This window comes from Tamandua tetradactyla, chromosome 2, assembly GCF_023851605.1.
Source record: "Tamandua tetradactyla isolate mTamTet1 chromosome 2, mTamTet1.pri, whole genome shotgun sequence".
NCBI classification, from domain to species: domain Eukaryota; kingdom Metazoa; phylum Chordata; class Mammalia; order Pilosa; family Myrmecophagidae; genus Tamandua; species Tamandua tetradactyla.
Genome location: NC_135328.1, coordinates 80,046,063 through 80,069,988, shown reverse-complemented (window position 1 = coordinate 80,069,988; position 23,926 = coordinate 80,046,063). Strand labels below are relative to the sequence as shown.

At 35.7% G+C, this 23,926-nt stretch overlaps 1 protein-coding gene and 1 non-coding gene across 9 annotated transcripts in view; both read left to right on the top strand.

Moving 5' to 3' along the window:
• Positions 1-23,926, top strand: part of CNTLN (centlein) — a 417,071-nt gene that overhangs the window by 61,972 nt on the left and 331,173 nt on the right. The gene's annotated exons all lie outside the window — the stretch shown is intronic.
• Positions 12,293-12,399, top strand: LOC143675242 (U6 spliceosomal RNA). Its single transcript, XR_013171483.1, has one exon. It is a non-coding gene; the product is annotated as a U6 spliceosomal RNA (small nuclear RNA).

The following is a 23,926-nucleotide window of genomic DNA, read 5'->3' as shown; positions in this document are numbered from 1 at the left end:
CTATTGTATTTCCATGATTTGCTAGCCAGTGCCACAAATCTCTGCGTGTCATGTAATTTTGATGCCTCCTTTGAGTTTTCTGTCTATTATAATAGCCACGTCTACCCTCTTTGGCGATTAAGTGCTGCCACCTGGCTTCTGCCAACTCAGGATCCCGTCATCCCCATTGTGTTTAAGGATTCCAGCTCAGTGACAGCAGTTCCTACAGTAATATCTGACTTACAGAGAAGTACAACCACAGAGCTCTTAAAGGATGATAGTGCTAGTCTCACAAATTTATTTCTCACTGTTCTGATAAAAGGTGCATCCTCCGGACATTCCTGGGGTGTAAGAGGCTTTTCATGATAAATCCACTGTAACATTCCAATCTCTCTAAGCCTTTGGATCCCCTCATCTGCATTATACCAGGGCACTTCTGGCATTTCAACCTCAGGTAATGTTGGCCACCTTTTGATCCATGTTTCTATCAGCCATCCAAACAAACTGTTAATACCTTTTCTAACTGCTTGAGCTATAACATTGAATGTAGACTCTCTGCTTAGTGGTCCCATATCAATAAATTCAGCCTGATCCAGCCTTATATTCCTCCCACCTTTATCCCACACCCTTAAAATCCATTGCCACACTTATTCCCCTGATTTCTGTCTATATAAATTGGAAAACTCACACAGTTCTTTTAGAGTACAACGTACCTCTTTATGTGTGATACTTTGTACCTCACCTTTAGGGGCCTGTTGGGACTTTAGTCTAGTTATAGGTCTGGAAGAAATGAGGGGTGGTGGGGTGGTTCATGAAAAGAATTAGAAATGTCTTGCAAGCCATTTGCTTCAGGGCCTTTGTTTGCAGTTTTATCTGGTGAAACAGGATTAATCACTTACGGCTAATCCCTTCAGGAGGAGGTTGGGTAGCCAACTCCTCAAGGCAGGCTGGAGGTGGGGCAGTTATGTCCTCAGGGCAAACTATTACAGGGTTATCTAGAGAAGACTCAGCATGATCTAGGGCTTCAACCTCACCCCCGACATTATCAATCCATATGTCACCATCCGTTTTTCAGGGTCCCACTCTTTCCAATCAAAGCCCTCACTTTAACGTTAGACACCATGCAAGATTGAGATTTCAGTTTACATTGTAAAGTTGCTACTCTACCAATAAGATTCGGAGTCTGATTTTCAGAGATCTCAAGTCTATGGCTATAGGAAATAAGATTTTCCTTCAGGATACTCATAGAAACGTCTACATCTTTCAGACGGTGCTTAAGCTTCTCGTTTGAAGCCTTAAGCCCGTCCCTTTCACCCCTTAATGTAGCCAGTGTATCTAACAACAGCCAGCCAACATCTCTATACCTCTTATTTCCACAAAATTCTGTAAAGGTGTCAAAAACCTTATCCCCCAGAGCCTGACTTCGTACAAGCGAAGCATTAGGAGAATCGAATGGTGATATTTTGACTATCTCTTTTGCCAGCTCACTTCATGGATAGGGAGTGTCATTCTGATTATGGGAATCAGAGTCCTTAGTGTCTTTGAGTCCAGTCAGAGTAGAAAACCATTTATAAAAACCCATTTTTAACCAATCCATCTCTGGTGTGTTGCATTTCGGAAAAGAAAAACAAACAAACAAACTCATTTTTAAGATTCTGTTTCTTAAGAATCACTCCTGGTTCCAAGATGTATTAGTTAGGGTTCTGTAGAGAAACAGAATCAACAGGGAACACTCGCAAATATAAAATTTATATAAGTGTCTCATGTGACCATGGGAATGCAGAGTCCAAAATCCACAGAGTAGGCTATGAAGCTGATGATTCCGATAGAGGGTCTGAATGAACTCCACAGGAGAGGCTCACCAGCTGAAACAGGAAGGGCCTGTCTCTTCTGAATCCTCCTTATAAGGCTTTCAGTGATTAGATTAAGCATCACTCATTGCAGAAAACACGCCTCTTTGGCTGATTACAAATGGAATCAGCTGTGGATGCAGCTGAGATGATCATGATTTAATTCTATGAAATGTCCTCATTGCAACAGACAAGCCAGCACTTGCCCAACCACCGCTTGGCCAAGTTGACACATGAACCTGACCATGACAGCCCCTTTCTCTTTTTCTTCTAATTCTTGCACTCCTACAGTGTGTATATTGGTAAGCTTGATAGTGTCCCACAAGTTCCTCAGGCTCTGCTGACTTTTCTTTATTCTTCTTTCTGCCCCTCAGACTGAATGATTTCAATTGTTTTATCTTCAAGTTAGTTGAGTCTTTGTTAGCTAACTCCAATCTGCTGCTGAACCCCTCTAGGGAATTTTAAATTTGTGTTACTGTGGTCTTCAGCTTTGTTTCCTTTTCATAATTTAAAACCTTCTATCTGTATCCCATACAAAGAGAATATAGCAAATAATTTTCCTGATTTCCTTTAATTCTTTATCTGTTTTCCTTTAGTTCATTGAACATATTTAGGACCATTTAAAAAAATGTTTGTCTGATATGTCCCAGGTCTGTCTTTATCATAGATGGTTTCTAGTGCTTTAAGGCTTGGGCCATCATTTCTTATTTCTTTGTATGTTTAATAACCTTTTGTTGAAATCTGGACATTTTGATATTTTATATGTTATATTAGACTCTGAGGTATCTATTCATTAAGGTTATACATAGCTAGTATTATGAAAGAGCTCTCCGTGTTTGCCAGGAGCTAACTATAAAAAAAAATTAAACAATAAGATGTTATGCCAGTCTTACCACATTGACTTGTGGCAAGTGCTCTCCTTCACTGCTTATCCTTACAATGAGTTTTGAGAATAGTTCCAGGCCAAAGCACAAGAATCTCCCTGATCCTTTCTGCACATGCATCTTGTCTTAAGCATGTGCATATGGCCCTAGGGATTTACCTGTTTACACAGTTCCAAATGTCCCTTCTTCCCTAGGAAACGGGTTCCTCATAGTCCTGGGCATAGCACTATATGTCTTATAGCCAACAACCCTTTTCCCCAGGAGAACCTTGACTTCTTTCCCACAGTGTTCTGTAGGGAAGTCCCTTGAGCTGCCTTCTACACACACGGTAAATTTGGGGATGGTGAGTCCCTCAGGACACTACCAGACAGATTGAGCCATAGATATGCATGAAGATTCCTGTGTTCCCTCCAGAACCAGGATCAGGGATCTGCACTGGGAATACAGGTTCTCTCTGCATGGAGTTGTGATGGGTGGAGAATGAGCCATTCAGTGTGCCGGGATATCCTACTATTTTTAGACAACTTTTGTTTTGCTACAGTCCTTTAACTGTTTTCTGGAACTTTAAGAAAGATGTTTCTGTCAGTTGTTCAAAGCTTCTGTGTGTGGATGGAACCCTGAAGCGACTCACTCTACCTTCTTAAATGGGGAAGGGAACTGTGGGTTTTTCATAGCTACTTTTTAAGATGTTGGAGAAGTTCCTGTTTATTCCTAATTTTCTGAGTGATTTGTCCAAAAAGTGTGCTGGATTTTGTCAAATGCCATTTCTGCATCAATTGATTTTTTTTCCTTTATTCTATAATGTGGTATGTTACGTGGATAGATTTTTGTATGTTGAACCACTCTTGCATTCCTGGGATAAATCCCTCTTGGTTATAATCCTTTTAATGTGCTGTTAGATTTGGTTTCCTAGTATTTTTTTGAGGATTTTATGTCTGTTTCCATAAGGGATATTGGTTTGATCTCATTTTTTCTTTGAAAAATTTTAAACAATATTGATTGCCTAAACATTGTCTAAATGCTTTTTAAACTGTATGTACCCCAGAAAAACATGTTCTTAAATCTTATCCATTTCTTTGGAAGTAGGCTCTTTTGATGAGGCTACTTCAGGTACAGTGCGACCCACCTCATTCAGAATGGAACTTCATCCTACTAGTGGAGTCCTTTATAAATGGAATAAATACAGAGAGATAGAGAATGAGAGAGAACATGCACATGTCAGCTAGGGAAGCAAGAAGGTGACACAACGAAACTTGGAAGAGAACTCTACGTGGCAGAGGAGTCAAGGATTGCTGGTAGCCAGTCTTTGGGAAGAAAGCATTGCCTTGATGATGCTCTGATTTGGACATTCTTACAGCCTCAAACAGTAAGCTAATAAATTCCCATTGTTTAAAGCCACCCCATTTCATGGCGTCTGCTTTTGGTGGTCTAGGAATTAAAATATAATTGGGGGGGGGGGTAGTCCACAAATCTCTAGCTAAATGTTAGAGTTATGTCATGTGGGACCAAAAACTCACAACCAGTAATTGAGATTGTTATAATAAATTCTACTCTGCTTCATATAGTATTCCCAATTTAAGTTTGGCAGAAGCAGAGAGTTTGTTTTGTAAGTACTTTATCTTTTAGGTTTGAAGAGGAATTGAGGATGGTAATAATTAAAACAAATAAAAAACACAAATTGGAATGGGCTCTACTTCAGTGTACTTGTAGTATAAGTTTTCATATTTCACTCTGGGTAATCTTTTTTACTTACCATTTGAATCCATTCCACTAGAGCTTTGCTTCCTCAAGGAGGGGAACATAATCTTTCTTGATCTGATACTCTCCATTCACACTTTAGCATAAACTAATGGGTGATTTTACAAATATATACATCTCTGTTTGGGGGAAAGATTCAGGTCGCTCTTGTTGATTACTATGTCCCAAGTTTTAGTTCAATAAATGTTCATTCATTGGGTGAATGAAGTAATCTGTAATCTGTAACCTTTCTTGACTACTTGCCTTTTGAAGGGAAGCTTCTATGGGAGATAGGGGAAGTAACTCAGAGAAATTTAAAGCAATGGAGGATTTTGGGCCATGAAACAAAGCAAAAGGAATGAAGGCCCAGTAGGGTAGGAAAATCCTGGATAAAACCACTTTTAGGGTGAAATAAGATTTATGATTTGGTTGAACAAGAAAGGTCTTGGGTTCCACCTAATAAAACAAGTATTAATAGGTATTTGGGATTCATGGTATTACTGTAAATATATATCAGGTGAAATATTGCTATTTAAACATTTTTGTATAAATTATACTTTTCAGCAATAGCTTGATAATTTCTATACTTTCTCTTTTTTCCTTGCAATTCATTTTTTACTTGGAAATGAAAAATAAAATATCTATAGAAACTGCTATTCATTTTTGCTGAAAATTAGGATTTTATATATATTGCTTTTCAAAAGAAAATCAGTGTTATGGAGAAGGTACTGTCTTTCCTTTCTGTTAGTTCATGACTTTTAAAAAACTTTGCAAAAGAAAAAATATAAGCAATAGAGTATTGTTTTTAGTTGTTTTAAGTTCAGGATTTTAAAAAATATTTTGCCAAAGAAAGAACAAGAGGACCCTCAATTCATGACTTGCAATCTTCTTTCCACCTTTATCCTATATTATAAAACAAAAAAATCTCTTTGGTCAGACTGTGAGTATCTTTTTGCTATCCTTCCAGCTGCTCTCAGTCTCAGCCATCTAGGATAGTCTTGTGGTCTGGTACCGTTTTATTTGGGTTAAAAAAATTTAGGTAGTTTAATAAAGAAAATGGTGAAGTGATTAAGGACTACAACCTTGCTCCCAATAAAAGAATAAACTGGTTTATTTCTATTATAATTTAGTTGCATCAATCTAAGTTTGCTCTGCAAATTAACTCACAAACTCCCCACAAAGATAACATATATTTATAAAAATCCCAAATGCTGTGTGTGTGTGTGTGTGTGTGCACGTTTATTTGTTTCTTTTTTTGATCAGGAAGATTTTTAGGCTCAAGCTACCATCACCCTTTTTACTTCAGGTTTCTTGTACTGATTTCTGCCTTGCCTTATGTCTATATTCTTCAATTGTTATTGATGAGAGGTTTAAATGAGTTTGATTGGTTAAACGTTCAACACTGTGCTTGGTGAATGTTTTTGTATTTTGCTTTACTTTAAACCATATAAAAATATTCAAATGATCTAGATAGAATAGCAACCTCTGGCTGGTCCTCAAGGATGACATTTGTTCCTTGAAACCACAACCTGCTGAAGCAATCATGATAGTGACACCCTGTTTCGAGGCCAGTCCTTTAGCTGCCAGATCCAGGGTGTTTCTTTTCTTTACTTTTTTAACAGGTTCTGCCTTGTAAACGGAGTGTGACCTAATGAATATTTCATCTTGGCTCAGAGGCAGTTGCCTTCATGCCTGTATATTCCTGGAGTGTTTCCCTTTCTGTAACAGTGGGAACATTGAAATGACAACTGTCACTTGTCAGGCAACCCTGACGAGTTCCCACCAGGACCTTACCTCCCATAGCCTTGTTGTCAGGGACGTCCAGGAGTGGGGCGTGGCCAGCGAAACCCAGGAAAGTGGCACCAGGGGCCGAGGAGGGACTGTGATGAATGGACTACTCCTTAGACCAGCAGAGAAATATGACGGTTGATGCGTTTTCAGGGTTGTCCTGGCTTCAAGCAAGAGTGCCTTCACCCTTTATTAGTGCAAGAGATTTATGCTTTGGATGTGTGGTTTACCTGCCTTTCAGGTTTGGTTTTGAAAACACTCTTTACAAACAATTCATTAGCGCTACAGACCAAAATCCATCTAGCCTGTCCTCCTAAAATACACAGGCCTTAGCTTATGAGAGAGATGAGATATTCTTTGTGTCTCTTGTTCATTAGTGGTTTTGCTTATTACCATTTCTCTCAGGCTATGATAAAAATAGTGACTTTAGTTTCATCATTGTATAAATGGCTGGATTTTACCTTCCTCATGTTGATTCAAATTATCTTTAGGTTTTACACACATAATTAGGTAGAGCTCTTAAATGCTGGATTCTTTGGCGATTGTGAAGGATTTTAACAAGTGAGTAAACTGATATTTAGATAGGCTAAGTGACTTGTCAGAGATCATGTATATAATATATGATAGAGAAGAGGTTTGAAACAGTTACTTTGAGTCTAGTAGATCTCACACTCTTAACCATTAAATTCTACTTCTGCTGTTTTTAAGGACCTAGTGTTCTTTTGTATATCGCAGTCAAGGAGATGAGAGGTATCTTTTAAATTATTATTATTATTATTTTGCCTGGGCAGTTAGGTGGGTGCTTGAATATTACCCAGGCTTTCTAGCTGAGCAATATTTGGTGAACAGTAATTCTGTCTTCATGTTTGGGGATGGGAGATAGGTAGGTGATTTTACTGAACTTTGGAGTTTCATTCAGCTCTTTGCCCAAGAGCTTGAAAGGGATGGTTTAGAGTGATATTAGCTTCTGAAAATGAGTTAGGTAGCATTCCTTTTTCCTTTAATTTTTGGAAGAGTTTGAGCAGGATTGGTGTTAGTTGTTTTTGGAATGTTTGGTAAAATTCCCCTGTGAAGCCGTCTGGTCGGTCCTGGGCTTTACTTTGTGGGAAGATTTTCGATGACTGATTGAATCTCTTCACTTGTAGTTGGTTTATTGTGATCTTCTATTTCTTCTTGAGTCAGTACAGGTATTGTGTGTTTCTAGGAATTTGTCCATTTCATCTAAGTTGTCTATTTGTTGGCATATAATTGTTAATAGTATTCTTTATGATTTTTAAAATTTCTTCAGGATCCATGTTGTGCTGTTTTGAAAGGATGTATGTCCCCTAGAAAAGCCATGTTTTACTCTAAATCCCATTTCATAAAGGCAGAATAATCCCTATTCAATACTGTATGTTTGAAATTGTAATCAGATCATCTCCCTGGAGATGTGATTTAATCAAGAGTGGTTAAACTGTATTAGGTGACGACATGCCTTGATCCATTTGGGTGGGTCTTGGTAAGTTTCTGGAGTCCTATAAAAGAGGAAACATTTTGGAGAATGAAGGAGATTCGGAGAGAGCAGAAAATGCTGCAGCACCATGAAGCAGAGAGTCCACCAGCCAGTGACCTTTGGAGATGAAGAAGGAAAATCCTCCTGGGGAGCTTCATGAAACAGGAAGCCAGGGAGAAAGCTAGCAACTAGAACACATGTTAACAAGGCCCCTCACATTTCTGATTTTGTTTATTTGTGTCCCCCTCTTTTCTTTGTCAGTCTAGCTAGGGTTCGTTCAATTTTATTGATTTTCTCAAAGAACCAACTTTTGGTTTTGTTGAATCTTTCTTTTTTTTTGTTGTTGTTGTTGTTCTTCAGTTCATTTCTGCTTTAATTATTTGTTATTTCTCTTCTTTTATTTGCTTTGGGATTAGTTTGCTGTACTTTCTTTGATTGCTCCAGCTGAGCAGTTAAGTTCTTTAGTTTTGCTCATTCTTGTTTTTTTTATCATAAGCATTTACGGCGATAAATTCCCTCTCAGCACAGCTTTTGCTGCCTCCCTAAGTTCTGATATACTGTATTCTCATTGCCATTCAACTCCTGATGTTTACTGATTTCTCTAGCAATTTCTTCTTTGAACCATGATCCACTGTTTTAACCAGACGCTCTGGACTTTGGTAATTATTAATTTCCAGCTTCATTACATGGTGTCCAGAGAAAGTGTTTTGGATAATTTCAGTCTTATTAAATTTATAAAAACTTATTTTGTGTCCCAGCATATGATCTATCCTGGAGAACATTCCATGTGTGCTAGAGAAGAATGTATCTCTTTGTATTTTAGGATATAATGATCTACTATTTGTTTATCACATTGCTTAGTTTCTCTATTTCCTTGTTGATCCTCTGTGTGTTTGTCTATTTATAAAGGAGAGTGGTGTATTGAAGTGTCCCGCTATTATTGTTGAAAACATCTATAACTCCTTTAATTTTTGCCAATGTTTGCCTCATGTACTTTCGAGCTCCTTGATTGAGAGCATAAACATTTATTTTATGATTGTTATTTCCTCTTGGTGAATTGTCCCTTTTATCAATATCTAGTGTTCTTTTTTGTCTCTTGTGATATCTTTACACTTAAGTCTATTTTGCTTGACAGTAGTATAGCTATTTCTGCTTTCTTTTGGTTGCAGCTTACATAGAACATCTTTTTCCATCTTTTTACTTTCAATCTATTTGTGTACTTGGGTCTAAGATGTGTCTCCTGAAAACAGCGTATAGGTAGATTATAGTTTTAATCCATTCTGACAGTCTGTATCTTTGATTGGTGAGTTTAGTCCATTAACATTCAAAGTTATTACTGTAAAGGCAGTTCTTGAATCTACTATCTTATCCTAGTTTTTGCTTGTCAGATCTATATATTCTTTTCCATCTCTCTCTCTTTTTTGTATGCTGTATGGTGGGGGGGGGGTCAACATTTCATTCTTTTTCCATATGACTATCCCCTTATTGTAGCACCATTTGTTGATTTTTTTTTTTTTTCTTTTGGGAAGTTCACAGGCCAGGAATCAAATGCTGGTCTCCCACATGTCAGGCAAGAATTCTACCACTGAACTACCCTTGCCGCCCCCCTGCCCCCGTTTTATCCTTTAAATTACTCTTACTGATTTTCTTCAATTCTTTGCCCTCCTCCAGACGTCCCCCTCCTGTCTTTTTTTTCCTCAGCTTCAGGACTTTCTTTAGTATTTCCTGTAGGGCAGGTCTTTTGTTGACTAGTTCTCTCAGTCTTTTGTCTTTGAAGATTTCAATCTCTCCTTCGGTTTTGCTGACAACTTCACTGGATAAAGAATTCTTGGCTGGAAGCCTTTCTCATGTAGGATCATAAATATATCATACCAATACCTTCTTTTTTCCGTGGTGCCTGTTGAGTAGTCCGAACTCAGTCTTATGTGTTTTCCCTTGTATATAATAGATAGCTTTTATCATGCTACTTTCAGAACTTTCTGCTTCTTTTAAACATTTGATAGTTTTGATTAGTATATGTCTTGGAGTAAACCTATTTGGATTTATTCTATTTAGAGTTTGCTGGGAGTCTTTGATTTGCATTTTTATGTATTTTATTAGCGTTAGGAAGTTTGTTCCAATTTTATCTTCAACTAACCTTCCCAATCCTTTACTTTTCTCTTCTCCTTTTGGGAAACCAATGATTTTTATATTTGTGCACCTTTTGTTGTCCATCATTTCCGTAAATCCTGCTCCATTTTTTCCATCTTGCCATTTGTTCTTTTCTTTCCCTAGTTCAATGTTCTGTCTTCGAACTCACTTATTCTCCTTTCTACTCCTTTGAATATCCTATCGTATGTCTCTAGAATATTTCTAATTCACTCTACTGTGTCTTTCATCTCTGTGAGATCTGCCATTTAATCTTTTGAATTCTTCTTTATGCTCTTCTAGTGTCTTCCTGATATCCTTTATTTCTTTATAAATATCCTTGAGTAGTTGTTCCATATTATGTGTCCCCTCTTATGTTTTGCTGGGCCATTTCTTCTTGGATATTCACATGCTTTGTTATCTTCTGTTGTGTTTGGAGCATTTGATTATCTTAATAAGTTAATTGTGCAAGTTGGTTTTCTTCACTCATCTAAAGTTTTATATTCACTCAGTTTTCTGTTGAAATTTCCTGCCAAATCAAACCCCGATACCATGTATGGGGTAGAGTTCTGTACTTGCAGGATTAGTGAAAGGTAGGCAGGGATGCATGGGTAATTCAGTGGCAGAATGCCCACTTGCCATGCAGGAGACCTGGGCTTGATTTCCCACCCATGCATCCCTAAAAAAAAAAAATATATATATATATATATATATATATATACATATATATGTATATATTTAAAATAACACACCTCAGCAGTAGTAGGCCCCAAAGTTAGGAGACACCCCAACCACTGAAGAGAGAGAAAATAAACAAATGAAAAATAAAGTCACAAAAAATATAAATATGTAAAAAACATATAAATTAAAAATAAGGAAATAATACTACTAATAAAGAAATCTAGAAAAAATATATTTTAAAAAAAAGATAAAATACTAGGCAGATAGAGTTTGCCAGACCACACTCACTGTTTCTTCCCAGTAGGTGGTGCTTCTGAGGCACCTCCTCCTCTCAGGCCTGCCCCACCTTGACTGCTTCTTCTGGGAAGATGTCATGCATGGTGAGGGGGCTGCTCCTGGTACATGGCAGCAGGAGGGCTGTTCCTGGTGCATGGGACCAGTGAGCTGATTGCAGTGCCTGGGTGAGCAGCGGATCCGCGGTGTTTGGCACCCAGTGGAACTGTCATTCACTGTGCCCGATGGGACACCTATTTTCAGAACCTACCTGGGTGGCCGCTCATAGTTTCCTTGTTGCAGCTTTTCATGGTGGATGGCTAGGCATGTCTCTGGGCTCCCTATAGGTGCTGCTGGCTTCAGGCCTCACAGGGAGCTTTCCCCAGTCAATATCCGGGGCAGGCTAGAGCAAAGGGACAGTCAGTTCCCTTGATCCATACTTCCTCTCATCACCCCCCAGCCTTGGAGGGGGTCATGCCAGTCAGCCCTACCTTGCTCTCCCTGTCCTGATCTCCCTGCCTCTTTCTTCCCCTTGAAATATTGGAGACCCTTTTCAGTCACTGCAGCCCCAGTCATTTTTTCCCCATTTCATACCTTGTCCTACAGAGCAAGGTGAATTCAGTGTACCCTACTCTGCATCTTCCCTATAGGCTCTTTTTAAAAAAACATCTGCCAGATTGACCAGATATCTTGGGTTTTAATTTCCATTTCACTGTTGAGTAATGATGTTGTATACTTTTTAATGTTCTTATTGGCCATTCATATAACTTCTTTTGTAAAATTGATATTCATAATTTTCACCCATTTTAATCATTGGCTTGTTTGTCTTTTTTGAGTTATAGGAGTTCATTAAATATCATGGACACCTATTCTTTTCAGATTAAAAAATTTTAAATTTTTTAAATTATTTTCTGTCTCAGGCTTTGGGGTTGCCCTTTTATGAGCAGAAGCTTTGTATTTTGCTAAAGTCTGATTTATTAAGTTTTTTCTTCCATGTTTATTACTTTCTGTGATCCTGGCTAAGGAAACTTTACTTATTCCCAAGTCATACAGACATTCTCTTACGAATTCTTCTAAATGAACTGTGGTTTTAGCTTTTATGTTTAGATCTATGATCTAAATTAAATTATTTTTTGAGAATAGTTTTAGTCAAGGTTCATTTTTAGAATATGGCTATCCATATTCAAATGAAAAATAGCATTGCAGCACTGTTTTTAAATAATGCTTTCCTGTCCCCATTGTGTTTACTTAGTGCCTTTGTTGTAAAGCAACTAAGTATGGGTCTATTTCTGGATGTACTATTCTGTTCCAGTGATCTTTTTTAAAAATTTTATGGCAGTACCACATGCTCTAGATTACTGTAGCTTTCGAGTAGATTTGTAAATCAAGTAGTGTAAGTCCTCCAACTTTGTTAATGTTTTTGAAGAAGGCTTTGGTTGTGTTAGAGCCTTTTCAATTTCATTTAAATTTTACATTTTCTAGTGCTCGCTTTGGCAGCACATATACTAAAATTGAAAAGATACGGAGAAGATTAGTGTGGCCCTTGTGCAAGGATGACATACAAATTCCTAAAGCATTCCATATTTTTAAAAACTAAGAAGAAAAAATATTAAAAAGTTTAAAAAATTTACATTTTCTACAGGAAAGACTGCTTGGGTTTTGATTGAAATTTCATTGAATTTACTCATCAATTTGGAAAGTTGCCATCTTAACAAAATTTAGTTTCTCAATCCATGATTCTAGTGTATCTTTCATTTATTAAGGTCTCTTTTAATTTCTTTCAGCCATGAATTTTACTTTTTGTTGTGGAGATATTGCACATCTTTTGTTCATTTTCCCCTAATATTTTATTTTTGACACTATTATAACTGGGATTGTTTTATAATTTCATTTTCCAATTGTTTGTTATTGGTAGGAAGTGTGTTTGATTATTATGTATTAATTTCAAATGCTGTGACCTTGTGAGCTTCACTTATTTCTAGGGGTTATTTTATAAATTTCAGTATTTATAAAAATATAAATATTTTTCATAAACAGTTGTGGAATTTGAAAATAGCAAGTTTTACTTCTTTCTTTTGATTTCTATACCTTTTAATTTTTTTCTGTAATTTCACTGGCTAGGACTTTCAGCAAAATGTTGAGTAGAGATGGTGAGATTGGGCATTCTTGCTTTTTCCCAGCTTAGGCAGAAACATATTCAATATTTCACTATTAAATATGATTTTAGTTGTAGTTTTTTGTAGACACCCTTTATTGGTTGAGTTTCCTTCTGTGCATTGAATGTTGTTAAATGCTTTTTCTGAATCCAGTGAAATCACCATACTTTCCCTTTTATTCTTTTAATGGGGTGTATATTATGGCTGTCTTTTGAAAATTAAACCAACTGTGGATTCATAGGTCACCTCCCCTTGGTACTGATGAATTATTCTTTTTATTTATTGCTGTATCTGATTTGCTGATTTTTTTAAAAAGAATTTTTGAGTCTGTGTTCTTGAGCGATATTAGTCTTTAATTTTAATTTTTTGTATTGTCATTATCACATATAGCTATTAGGCTTATGTTGGCCTCATGAAATGAATTTGGACATGTTCCTTCTTCCTTTATTATCTGAGAGAATTTGTTTGAGATTGGTGTGCTTCTTCTAATGTTTGGTAGAATTCAGTAATGAAGTGAATTGGGGTTGTGGTTTTCTTAATGGGAAGGATTTTGTTAACAAATACTATTTCTTTAATTGTATAACACTTTACAGATGAGCTGGATCATTTTGAGTTAATTTTGGTAGGTTATGTTTTTCAAGGTGTTTTTCCATTTCATTTGTGCTGTTAAATTAATTTTGGCATAAATTTGTTCATAATATTCCCTTAATATCTCTTTAATATATATAGCATCTGAGGTGATATCATTCTTGATATTAGTAATTTGTATTCTCTCTTTTTATCTTAGTCAGACTAACTGGATGTTTATGAATTTCATTGATTTTTTTCAACAATCATTTAAAAATAATTTTATTGATATAGTTTACATACAACAAAACTCAGTGAGTACAACTGTTCCTTTATAGTAAGCTACCTTACTCTCTTGTTACTTCCAAGATTTTTTTCTTTGCATTTATTTTTAGGAGTTTTACTGTGATGTATCTGTGGATTTCTTTGAGTTTTTCTTGTTTGGAGTTTGCTCAACTTCTTGAATTTATAGGTTAATTTCTGTTGCTGAATTTGATAAATTTGTAACCATTATTTATTTTTCAGTACTTATTTTATCCTGCCTTCTTTATCCCCTCCTTCCTGGACTTCAGTGACACAAATGTTAGATCTGTGCTGTAGTCCCACAGTTCCCTGAGGCTCCGTTTATTTTTATTTATTTTTTTACATGGGCAGGCTCTGGGAATCAAACCCGGGTCTCCAGCAAGGCAGGCGAGAATTCTGCCACTGAACCACCATTGCACTGCCCTCTGTTTATTTGTTTCAGTGTATTTTCTCTTTGTTTTTCAGACTGGAGAATTTCTACCTTTCTTTCTTCCTGTTCACTGATTCTTTCTTCTGTCCCCCTCATCCATTGAATTGTTTTATTTTGTTCTTATATTTTCAGTTCTAAACTTTCTGTTTGATTCTTTGTGTCTTTTATTTCTTTGCCGAGACTTCTAATTCGTTTCCTGGGAGTTCATAACTGCTTGTTGAAGCATTTTCATGATGGCTGCTTTCAGATTTTGGCCAGGTAATTCAAACATCTCTGTCATATAGGTTGTTGGCATCTGTTAATTTTTTTTCAGGTTGATATTTTCTTGGTTTTGATATGGCAAGTGAGTTTTGATTGAAGCTGGACATTTTGGGGATTATTATGGGACTCTATATTTTGTTTAAACCTGTTTTAGCTGGTTTTCTCTGGTATTTCTTCAGCAGGGAAAGAGGAAGCAGCCTTTCTTTACTGCCAGGTGTGACTAAAGATCATGTTCCCTACTTGAGACACTTGAGGAGAAGAGTATGGCACCTTGTTACTGCTGGAGAGAACTGGGAGTTACAGCTGTCTAATAGGCCTCCACTAATAGTACCCTGGATAGAGGGGCAAGAGTGCTAGTTACTGCTCCTAGTGTCAGCAGCACTATGGTGGAAAGGGAACCATATTATTGTTGGGCCTTGGCGAATATTCTGACTCTCCACTAGGCCTCCTCTGGGACTGTCTCATTGGGGAGAGAGGGGTTGGCCTTATTACTGCTTGGTGGGGATGAAAGAATTGACTCCCTACTTGTACTTTCCTGAGACTATCCTGACAGTGAGTGAGTGAGTGGTGTGGGATGCCTCACTACAACTAATCAGAGATGGAAATCTATGCCCTACTTGGCCTTTGCTGCTGCAGGTGGTGGTGGGGTCACTTTTTTTTTTTGGTGGAGTTTGACTGGAGTAAACATCTAAAAGTTTACTGCCCTGCTACACTGCCCCTTTCTTAGTCCTTGGACTAGGAGGACACATTTTTATTTGGGCTGATTCTTTCTTTTCTTGTCTTCTTCTTCTTCGTCTTCTTTTTTTTTGCCTGCACTCATCAATTCTGGCTTGTTGTCTTCACCTGCTGCAAGTCTGGATGTTTGAGGCACAAAGCAAACCCAGGGAACTCACTCCCAAGGTACCTAGTAAGTCTTCCTTTTTTTACTCCACCTTCAGAGTATTCTGTTTTTTTTATATATGAGGCCCAGAAGTTTTAATTGTTCTTAGCAGGCAGATTAGGGAAATGTACTCATATTACATTTTATTGGTAGTAGAAGAAGACTATTTTAAAAATTTATATTTTGGCAGTTTATTTGATGAATTAAAGTGAGTAATTTGACATTGTTCGAACCCACTATTTAGTTTTTCTGGAGATTTTATGCGAGACGGAAAATGGCAAATATCTGGCAATTATGTCATCACTCTCCCCTTCCTTGCCCATAGTAATCTTAGTGGATCATTCACAGCTTTGCTGAATTAACTTAAGAATTTTTCTCAAAACAGTATTCCAAATAGCCACCGCTAGGATTTTGCACAGTAGAGAAATGCTATTTGCCATCCAGTTGGACATAATTAATCAAGTGAATTATAATGGAAGGGTCCCAGCTGAGATTAAGTCTCAGGTCTATACAATTAATGTAGTTTCTCATAAAGTCAGATGAAATAGGTCATTAGTTGTGACTGAGAGTTTGTTTCTTCACAGTATATTATCTACATCTGAGTGTGAATGATGATATCCCAGAGTCTATATTTACTATTGACTTTAGCAGCTAAGTATAAACCTTCAGACAAAAGCAGGACCACAAAAACTCATTGAGTAAGATTGTAGGGTATCACTATGGACTTTTAAAAACCATCTTGTAGCATTAAAAATCACTTTATGAACAAATGTTTCTACTTTTTAAAAAATACAAGAAAAGGCATAAAATATGCAATAAATATTAAAACAATTATGTTAACTTTCAAATACTCACATGATGTACCTGGAATAATCTTTGGCCACTCAAAAACTCTCATGAAGAATTACTGTTCCTTTCACTGCCTTTGGTGGATTTTTATGTTATCATCAAAAATAAATGTTTCAAAGGAAAATGAACTAGATATAATTATATATAAACAATGCTGAGATCAATAGTATTTTAAGTAGTTGGGAAGTAAACCAAACATGAAATACACTTCTGCATCCACTTATCTGAAACTACCTGGAGGCCTTTTCTTATCCCAAAGGCATTTCTGATTTGCATAGCAAAGATAATGTTATTTATATTTTCCTTTAATATTCAGATATTGTTATATTTACCAGATAAGGAATGTACCTAACATGTAAACTCTAGTGTCAAAATTTTAAGAATTTTTCAAGTGTGAAGTAAATAACTTTGGGTTGAAATGGAAAAAGAGTGAACTTTTTGAAGTCTTACATTGAGGTCATGAGATCTGATTTGCGAAAGCATATTGGAGGCAGCATATGATCCCTTTGCTGATCTCAAACCTGAATTTTATAACTATTTAAAAAATAGATTATTTGAAATATTCTCTTTAAAGTATACTGGAAAGTTTACCAAAAAAAAAAAAAAGACTTCTTGGAGTCCTGTATTAACTTTATTATTTGAAGTGTCATTATTCATGTATATAGATATAGAGAGAGAGAGAAAGAGAGAAATAAAACTTGCTATTTTGGAGTTTGGATTTTAAAATGGCTGTATAAACATGGGTATTTATTATAAAATATATATAAACTTCTTTGTAATATTATTCTGAGAAATTCAGACTTTTAAATTTTAATAATAACGTATAGTAGCAGTTGTATTTAAAAATGCAATGCTTATGATAACCGGTGGTTTCAAAATTTAAGTTTATGCATAAGACAAGTTGACTTTCAGGAGTGGACATTAATGGAGGAAAGATAAATTTAGAAAATATAAAACAAGATAATTTACTTGTGAATGTGGATTGGCATGAGTAGGATGTGACTTCAGAACTGTGAATTTTATTATAGAGAAGTGCAGTGTTATTACTATGACCATTATCACAGTTCCCTTTAAGGATTGACTTCATTAAGGTTCAATCCAGCTGTTTGAGCAGAATTCCTATTACCATAGTTGTTATTGCAAAGTTACTATATAAAAGGAACAATAGCAACACATACACACAATAACTGTACACATAAAATAAATCCCCAAATAATAAGGGAGTCTTTATTTAGTACATTGTAGTATCTAAGAGTATCTCTTTGGCAAGAGTTTGAAATGGTAGAGGAAAGTTTCCATAATTCTTTTTAGAGGATTGTAAGTTTAAGCAAACTATAATATAACCAATTCTGGTGTTAAAAGCTAACCCTGAATATAACTGTCCTCTCTATCTTCTTGTTAAGTCTGAGGATTACATGAAAAGTTTGGCCAAATAACTTTAAATTCACATTTTTGAGGTCCAAATAGAATATTCTATCCATTTTTCCTTTGTCAGGGATATGTAAACTGATATGAATATTGCTATTCTAGTGGAATTTTCTGTTGAAACTAATTTTTTTGGTTAAAAAGTTCAAAAATATTTATCATTTATGTTCCAACACAAAGTACAAGTTTTCTAAGGAAGCTATCAAATTTTACTGTAGTAGATGTTGCTTAGGTGTGGTGGTTTGAAGCTGTTATGTCTCCCAGAAAAGGCCTTTTAATCCATTCCTGTGGGTGTAACCTTTTGTGGATGAGACTTTCTAACTAGGTTATTTCAGTTGAGATGTAACCTGCCTCATTCAGGGTGGATCTTGTTCTCCTGCTGGTGTCTATAAGAGGACAAAACACATACAGATGCTAAGAGATGAATTTAAAGAGAAGCCATTAGAGAAAAGCCCCAGAGAAGCTAAGAGAGGACCCACAAAAGCTCAGAGAGGAAGCCACAGGAACCAGGCTGAAAGCAGCGAAACCGAGGAGGAAATGTACCTTCCCATGTGATAGAGGTGTCCCGAATACCAGCAGCCTATCTTCAAAGTCCAGGTATCATCCTGGACTGTTGATGCCTTAATTTGGATATTTTCATGGCCTTAGAACTGCAAACTTGTAAGCTAATAAATCCCCATTGTAAAAGCCAATCCATCTCTAATGCATTGCATTTCGGCAGCTTTAGCAAACCAAAACACTAGAACATGAGTAAGTTAAATGAAATCAACAGTCAGTTAACTTCATACCTTTTACCATTGTGCTAGAAATTGCATGACTACGAACAAAACATGACTTTTGCCTTCAAGTGATAGATTCAAAAAAATCCTAACTAGCATATTGGCACATCAGTATTGCAAAGGTATATAACTATTTGCTATAGCATGAGATGTTTCCTTTTATAGTTATCGTCTGGCTTAGATTGCCTAATATATGCTCCATATTTTTTCATCTTTTAATTTACTTTTCCCTTTTTAGCAGGATTTCTTAGTTTATGAGATTTGCTTCAAGTGTGCATGATGTGCAGGGTAAAATCTTAGTGTTCCACAGAATAAGGTAGAGGCTTTAGAGATCAAGGAGTAGGGGGAGGATGGAAAACACATGGAAAGATCTAACCTCTGCTTTGCAGGGTTCACCCTTACAGACAGGCTTTTCTCTCATCTGTTTGCTTTTTGAAATATTTCCTATTCTTTAGTTCTCAGAATAAAAATTAACTTCTTACGACCCCCAACTCAAGGTAATTTCTCTCATTTTGGACCCTGTTCATAATTTTCTGCCATTATCTACATGCCCATTGAGAAGACTGTAAACTTTTTGAGAAGGTCTTCATCATTGAATCACTCATAATATGTAGCACAGTATTTGTGATATTGAGTACTGCTTTTAACTTATCTCTGTAGAAAGTGGGTATTTGTCATGTTAAGAGAATCTCACTGCAAGCAAAATAGGGTACATGTTGGTAGCCAGTAGGAAGTATTGGGAACATACATGGGAGTCATTTTGGCTTGTTAATTCTAAGGTATGCAGTCTTTTATTCATAAATACTTATTGACATCCTCGTTATATTTTATTTTGGATTAGAAATCCTTGCCAAACCACCTTGCCCAGCATAATTTAATAGATGTTCACTTCTCTATCTGAGTGTTGCAGTTATTGGTTATTTTCCTTATTTCTTGGTTTATAGCCTAACTTTACCTTCCAATTGTATATGTATATAAATAAACATGCCACTTTATAGGCATATTTTGTGAACACTACATGATTTAATTTAGATATTCATCATCTAAAATGTTTTAAGAACATCATTTGATTCTCCATATTGGATAATTCTGCTGGCTAGTATATTTAATATAAATATTACCATATTCTTTACAGTATCTTTGAATCTTATATTTGCTACCCAAACTAGATTACCTATTTAATCCTTTATGTGCAAATCCAAATTTGATGGAGCAGGGTTCACAAATGAGATTTTTGGATGGAGTTGTAAATTGCTTTAGTTTTAGTGTTATATCTTTTAATAATTGGATTGTTTGGTTACCTTGACCAGTGCTTTCTGATGCCTGTTAGCTTTACCTGTTGTATGAGTTAGGGTTCTCTAGAGAAACTAGAGTCAACAGGGAACACTTGCAAATATAAAATTTATGAAAGTGTCTCACGTGTCCGCGGGAACGCAAAGTCCAAAATCCGCAGGGCAGGCTGTGAACCCAATGACTCCGATGGAGGGTCTGGACGAACTCCACTGGAGAGACTCGCCAGCCAAAGCAGGAATAGAACCTGTCTCTTCTGAATCCTCCTTAAAAGGCTTCCGGTGATTAGATTAATTGCAGAAGACACTCCCCTTTGGCTGATTACAAATGGAATCAGCTGTGGATGCAGCTAATGTGATCATTATCTAATTCTATGAAATGTCCTCGTTGCAACAGACAGGCCAGCACTTACCCAGCCAGGCAAAGAGATATTATAGCTTGGCCAAGTTGACACATGAACCTGACCATGACACCTTCATTTTCAGAAAGTCTGTGTCATAAAGTGCAAAAAGCTCAGATGTGAACTTAAAAACATGTATTTGAATCCTGGCTTTGTTAATTGCTAGCTTGGTTTTGGGAAGTTACATAACCTCTCCTAAATTTCTTAATCTGTTAAGGTAATATCTACTTTGCCTACTTTATATATTATTAATAGGAGCCAATTTGAGAATGTCAAACGTCTTTGTAAGTTATACACTCTAGGAACTGAAGCAGCTGATGGTATTCCTGTTGCCTAATTCATTTGATAACACTCGTAATCCACTTTTTTTGATATATTGTTAGCTAAAATCATATAGTTAATCCATTCTTGTGCTCCCATGTTCTTAGAGACAAGAGGTGAAAGTAGAGTTATATTTTTATGTGAAAATATCTTTTATGTTATTATATTAAGTTCCAGATACCCCTCTCAAAAAGTTGATAGACTGATATAGTTTGATATTGATGTCTGGAAATACTTAGTGGTTAAGAATTTATGGCAAAAAATCTAGAAAGTATGTAGCTTATTTCTCATCTAAGTTATAATCTTATGCCTCATCAGTTTTAGACTAGCAGAAGGTATGGGTCAGGTGAGATGCTGAGGATAGTGTAGGAAGAATTAGGAAAAAAGTTGAATCAAACTGAGTAGTTATAATTATATCAATTAAGAACTACCAGAGTGTTGAGAGACCTTTGAGTAAAGATCACTATAACTCTGAAAGGCATAATTCATAGGTATTTACACTATAACTCTATAAAAGGTATAATTCACAGGTATTTATTTAATTGTTACTTAAATCATGTATTGTTTTCTTTAAAGATTGACTCCCAGATTCCCTGTTGTTTTCAGGTTTTTGTGTCTTAGTAATTTTTTTGTGGTGTTCTGAGGTAAAAAGTAAAACTTAACAGCGCCATTGATTAATATTATGTCGTAACAACTTAGTGACCATAAAAATATGCATAAATTAAAAGAAAATATTTCATTTTATTCTTAACCATTACTTACTAATGGATGTGTGTGCCTGTTGGTAACTGTGCAACTTCTCAGACCTGGAATAAGGTTGGACACTGCCACCCTCATTTTCTGTTTTCACATTGCTTTGTGATCTCTACTTCCTTTTTATTATAGCAACTGTCAAAAATCCATCTTCATAAAAATTATGATGCCATGAATGGAATGTAGTGGGGTATAATGTGTCCCACAGGTGCCAAATATTTCTGTGTTTCCCTCAAAAATTTATCCCACAATACCTTTGTGAATTACCTGCAGCACCCCAGGGAACCTTGGCACACACATTTTGGGTGCCGTGGAATTAACTAATACTCTTCTAATGTACATCACTCTTTTATATACAATTCAGGCAAGTTAAGTGTCCTATCCAATTTCTCTATTTCAAAATAAAGAATCCTTTTTGTTCCTTTTTGATTTATCAGCAGAGATTCTTGGGAATTAATGATGATGAAGTAGAGGAATAAAATTTATTGACATTTTTCTTCATGGAAAATTGTTATAACAGAGGCCTCATGGAAAAATTATTGAAAGAATTGGTTTTATGTAACATGTTTTTAAATAACCTGGAATACAGGGAGAAAATAGTGATCATAAATAAAATATTTAAGTATGATAATAAATGGAATAAAATGAAGGAAATTCTTACTGTACATATTTGAGAGAATAAATAGGAAAAAAGGTGAATTTTGTGAATATTTTTAAAGAATAGTAATTTTATCTGTGCTGTTATTGGGCTTTGTGTTATCATTTATTGTCTTGCAATAAAGTATGGATTGATCCTTAAAGATAAATCTGCTCACTGCTACTGAATTTGTGCTATGATTCAAAATGTATTTTTGCTTAAATGATGCATTTTATAAGGAAGTATATTCTGAATCATGTGGGAAATGTTTTACGATGTGGATACATATGCAATTCCATGTATTCATAGTTCTATATATCACAGAACAACCATAGTAAAAATACCTTATATTAACTGAGGGCTTATTTTGCACCATACACACTTCTTAGCGCTTTCTGTGTTTTGAGTGAATTCTCATAATAGCCCAATGAAGTAAGCATACTATTATTTTCCTCATTTTAAAGATGAAGGAATGAGGCACAAAAATGTTAAGTAGTTTGTTCAAGCTCACAGAACTAATGTGTGGTGGAGTCAGGATTTGAAATCTGGCAGTATGTTTCTTTTTAACTAGTATTCAAGGGGAAGGTGGGTTCTTATCTGAATGTTAACAAGAAAAGACTTGTCAGTCAAAAAAAAAAAGGCAACAAGATAATGTGGTCTAAATTTATTTTAAAATCCTGGACTTACTAAAATCCTTTATTAGTAGATTGGGTCAGGGCATAGAAGTCAAGTGGAGTGCCTTGAAATGTAAAAAAATAAAGTAATATGTTACTTAGTGGTATTTTATTCTATTTGTGTCATGATGAATTCAGGCTTCAAATTCGAATATGTTTCTTGATGAATTTAAATAATTGGATTTTAGCAAATAGTTATTAGAAGCTAGTTCTGTTTGAAGGGTCATACTAATATTTTTGGAGGAGAACTAATAGAGTATAATCGTTCCTAATTCTGATATTGACCTTTAATACTACTGGAAATGAAAGATAGCTGGTATGGTGGCCCAGTGCTTTGACCTTTTCCTTGCATTCTTCTGTTCTTGAGTAAGACTATTGTTTCTTACTTTTTAAAATATACTCTCCCAGTCAGCAGAAAATACCAAAGCATTCTAACTATTATGTCAGTTTTATTGTCTTGAGCCTTCTTGAAAGTGCTATATGTTTTTGAGTTTTTAATTGCTAGGTTTATATAGATTGTGGTATAGTCTTGTCTATGTAAAGGTGCTTTCAATTTAATTCAAATTATTTGTGAATGCCTAATATGTGTTCAATATTCTGCTAATTGCATGAGGGAAGGTTGGCGGGGTGGAGGGGGTTGAGCAGGGGAAGAGAAACAATCACCATTACCATGATCCTTGTCTTAAAGTTGGTTGTGTAAACATCAACTAAGGGAGTTCTTCCCTCAACTCTACTATTAAGATGCTTTCCTCCCTGGTTTTACTCCCCTTGGCAAGCATCCTGTTTGTTTTCTTTGTAGTACTTTTTTAAAAAATGCAATTTTATTGAGATATGTTCACACACCATACAGTTCAACCAAAGTATACCATCAGTGGCTCCTACTATCAGCACATAGATGTACAGTCATCATCGTAATAAATTTTAGGACATTTTCATTACAATAATAATAAGAGTAATAAAAAATAAAAATATTCAGGAAACCACAAAACATCCATAGACTTTATCCTCCCCCTATTGCTGGCCCCTAGTACTAGTGTGGTACATTTTTTACTGTTGCTGAAAGAATATTAATATGTTGCTGTTAATTATAGTCCAGAGTTTACAGTAGGTATCTTTTCTCCCAAATACCTCGCTATTATTAACTCCTTATGGTGTAGTGTTGTACATTTGCTCTAGTTCATGAGAGAACTTTGTTTATATTTGTACTGTTAATCAGTCACTAAAAGATTCCCTGTGTTATACATTCCCATTGTTTTACTTCTAGCTTTCCTTCTGTTGACATCCATGACTCTTTTTTTTTAATTTTATTTTATTTTATTTTATTTTTATTTTTTTTTTATTAACGGAAAGAAAAAAAAAAAGAAATTAACACAACATTTAGAAATCATAC